Raw genomic sequence first — 4227 nt, forward strand, 5'->3', positions numbered from 1 at the left:
TATTCTTCATAAATACTAACAAACATTATCTAAATGCATGGACTGAGCCAAGTAGCACTGAGGGGTTTTATTCAAACCTTACTCGATGAAAAATTATACTATTTATACATGATTAATAAAAAAAATCTCGTTTGCTTATTTTAATGAGCAAAAAATCAAGCGAAGAGTCTAATCATCTCTCCTCACCTCTTGACTTTTTTGTGTGTTTACTTCTTCATATTTTGATGTTCTTCAATAAAAATTCTAACTCAGCACTATCCGTAGAAATCTTAATAAACAATTGTAGTCATAAGCTACGTTAGTTTCGTGATATACTAGTAAATGAGGCCAGAAGGTTCGAAAACTTTTGAGTTGTATACATGGTTAAAAAAAATTCCAGTATTATAATTTGTTTGTCAAATTAAACCTTTACTAAATAACCATATTAAGTTACGTTGTTTAATAATACTGTTAGATCAAAGAACCAATAAGTCGCTTTGGCCGAGTGGTTAAGGCGTGTGCCTGCTAAGTACATGGGGTTTCCCCGCGAGAGTTCGAATCTCTCAGGCGACGAATAGTTTTTTTTCCTTTTTACACTATTTATTTATACTTCGATTATCGTATAATTCTGTTGTAGTGTTCTTTTTTTTTCAACATGTTTTGTCATGATAATTTTAGTATTTTGTCATGGTTTCTTCATTTCTGTTATTTTTTTTGACCTGCTTTAATATACTTATTCTTGAGCCGAATGTATATAGCAAACAACATATTTATCTCCTTAAGATAAGGGTAACGTCTACGTACACACTAGTCTTTGTATAGGAAATAATTTTTCCACCTCCCAAGATAGGGGGTAAGGTTTACGTATGCACTACCCCCTCCCTCCCTCAAACTCCATTTGTGAGATTTCACTAAAGGTGTGTCTTGGTCGAGTCGGTCCATCTTTGTGTACTATCAAATCGATTTATCTATTTTGATTCGTAAGCATACTAAATCGACAAACAAACTAATAAGATATTAATTATCGATTTTCAATTTGTAATCACGCTAAATAGATAACCGAACCAATAAGATAATTAGTATCAATCTTCGATTAATCGATTCTTGATCCTTAATAATTTAGTTTTCGGTTAATATTTAAATAATGTATATATGAATATTTGGGGTAAAACAATAATTTTAAGTCGCTTAAAATAACTATTAATTTACAAAATCATTTAAAAATTATTACTGCAATAACCAAACATCAATAAGTCAATAGTATTCTTTTCGATCAATTTTTATACATACCTAAATTTTACTGAATATATTATTATCGGAGGAGAAAAATATCACCCGTGGGGTGGCAAAAAGCAGCTACCCCTAATAAAGCCATGCCCAAACGCGGTGACTGGGTCATGTTCATTCCAGCTTTCTCGGCAACTATTGCGTCAAACATTTTTATTTGTTGTTCTCTTTTGCGTGCCATAGAAATGTCAAACAACTCACAAGTAGAGTCCTAGTCAAGCACTCAAGCTGTAATTATTTGCCAAAATCTTCATTTATTTTAAACTTTTCTAAAAAAAAAAATCATGATGACTTTTTCATTAATTTTGAGTGAAATCATCACTATACAGTAGAATTTAAAAGAAAATAGTGTGTAATTCTATCTCTACCTTATATGCCATTTCGAGTAAAATAAAATTTGAGAAATTTCTTTGTTTTTTCTTCTATTATATTTTTGGTTCATTCTTATTTTTGTTGTAACAAAATCGTTTTTTTTTTCAAATGTAACTCCAACACGAATTGGTAGACTCCAACAACAACAACAACAATAAATCCAGTATAATCCCACAATGTGGTGTCTGGGGAGGATAGAGTGTACGCAGACCTAACCCTCACCTTGAAAAGTAGGGTGGCCGTTTCCGAAAGACCCTCGACTTCAAAAGAAGAAAACAAGATGAGAGGTCAGATAAGAACAAACAAGATAAAATTGGTAGACTCCATATGTCTAAATTATTTAAGAAGGAGGTTGACACAAAATTATAGATATTTCATATTATGTACGTTTGTAATGCTAATAAGTTGACAAACTTAATTTAATAGGCAAGAAAAGATTGGAATTGAGATTAAGACTTTATGAGTATGACAACTACATTATTAAAATCAATAGACACTGTTAAATTAGTTTATTTTTTATACTTTTTATTGAAAAGGAAGGGGATAAATACTTTTAAAATTTTATTAAAATATACTACATTTATTATGACCACAATAACAACCTTGAGAAACTTCACAATTATTTTTTTCGTATCAATAAATATTGACAAAATAAATAAAAACGAATGATGACTCATCATAATCTGTTTTATTTATTTATTTGTGGTAAAAGTAACATGGAGTAAATATTACGCATGTAAAACAGGCCACAAATTGAAGATGCTATAGCTTTTGCCCATTTTCCTTAAACAGCTCACACAATTGGATGGCCAAATTGGGGCATCAAATGCCAAGTTGACCACTTATTTTTATTTTTATTTTTCCCGTGTTCAATATCAGCATGAATTCTAATTAAATTTGGATTCAATTCTGAGGATAACAATTTCAACAATTTTTTCTAACTGCTTGAATCTTAAATCTTTGATTAAGAATGAAGATATGATAACCATTCTACAACAATCAATGTTCATCAATTGACCACTTTTGAAAATGGGTACTCTAATGTTATATTTTAGTGAAAAATTTCTGAGATTATTATTTAATTTGTATTTTTTAAATTTTTTTTTAAGTATTATTCATTTTAGAACAATTTCAAATTGGCAATGCGATAAAACCTCAAAAATAATTGAACTTAAGTTATATGTATTTGAATTTCAATCATATGACATCACATGTTTGAAGTTGTTTAATGTAGATTGGCTTACAAATGTTTACATACTATGAATAGAGCTTAAATGATGGTTCTAAAATCAAATATATGTACACTTTGATATCTATTTTATGAGTTATAATTCCTCCTTTAATATATCAAAAAAAGATTTATATAATTTTTATATTTTAAAATAATTCAATTTTAGACTTTTTATTTATTTTTAATGACATGATTTTACAACAATAAAATATTTTTAGTATATTTTAGATCAATTTTTTTTAAAAAAATATAATGTATTTAATCAAATATCATTATATTACTTTTTATTGTGCGGTTTAAAAGTGCCGGATAAAACTTTAGCCCCTTTAGTTTATTCTCAACCTATAAGCACCATTAATTTTATTTAAAAAGGTTCAAATGATCCATTTGTTACACCTTGTAGAATTTTAACTTTTCGATGGCATAATTCCTCACGTAATGAAATAAAGATTTTTTCTCTTTTCTATCCAATATTTTTTTCTTCAAAATACTGTAGTAACTATTTCTCCTATTCTAATAAAATACGGGCCCTCATTTGATAATACAATCGATATAAATTGAAATATGTCAGAGTTTTTATGGTTTATTAAGGTTAATGTGTATAATTAAAAGAGACGACGTATTTTAAATAGTTAACTTATTTACATAACAAACAATTGAGAATGCATGAAAAAACTTTTTCAAAATTTTGAGTTAAAGTATCATATATAAACGTTTTATCATGTATTAGATATTTAATCAGCACGTACCGTATTTCAAATATCTTAAAATTTACTAATAAATTTAAGTAGTGCTTGATGTATTGAGTTATTATTAGTTTTAAGACGGAGTCAAAATTCAAGAGAGATAGGTGTAAAATGGTTTTTTTAACTATACACTTATCAGATTTAGTCATCTAACTATTTAAAAATTAATTAGGTTTGGTTCCTTAACTATATGCTTATCGATTTTAGTATTTTAAGTATTTAAAAATTTATCAGATTTGGTCTTTGACTATTTTTTACACAAATAACATAGGTTTATATCAACAGAATCCATGTTTTAGTGAAATTAAATCTTTAACTCATTTTTTCAATTGTTTGTCTCTCCCTTATACTTTTTTTCAAAATAACTTTAACCTCAACAATTCAAAATAAAATTTACGAAAAAAAATATAAAGCACAATTTTATTCGAGGGAGAATAAAATGAAACATATTATAATTGTTAATGACTTGAATATGTTAATTTCAAAAGTTTATCGCATTTTCTCGATTGTACCCTCGCTCCGCCGCTGAGAAAAGTATACAGAGAAAACCCGCGTTGTTGAAAACCTAATTTCCACTTCCTTTCCTTCCCTTCCTTTTCGCCCCTATAAATT

General features: G+C 28.0%; 1 non-coding gene across 1 annotated transcript; it reads left to right on the forward strand.

The window, feature by feature from the left end:
• The first annotated feature begins 470 nt into the window (after positions 1-470).
• TRNAS-GCU (transfer RNA serine (anticodon GCU)) lies at positions 471-552 on the forward strand. The gene has a single exon. It is a non-coding gene; the product is annotated as a tRNA-Ser (tRNA).
• The last annotated feature ends 3675 nt before the right edge of the window (positions 553-4227 follow it).

The sequence above is a fragment of the Solanum dulcamara genome, chromosome 1 (assembly GCF_947179165.1).
Source record: "Solanum dulcamara chromosome 1, daSolDulc1.2, whole genome shotgun sequence".
Lineage (NCBI taxonomy): Eukaryota > Viridiplantae > Streptophyta > Magnoliopsida > Solanales > Solanaceae > Solanum > Solanum dulcamara.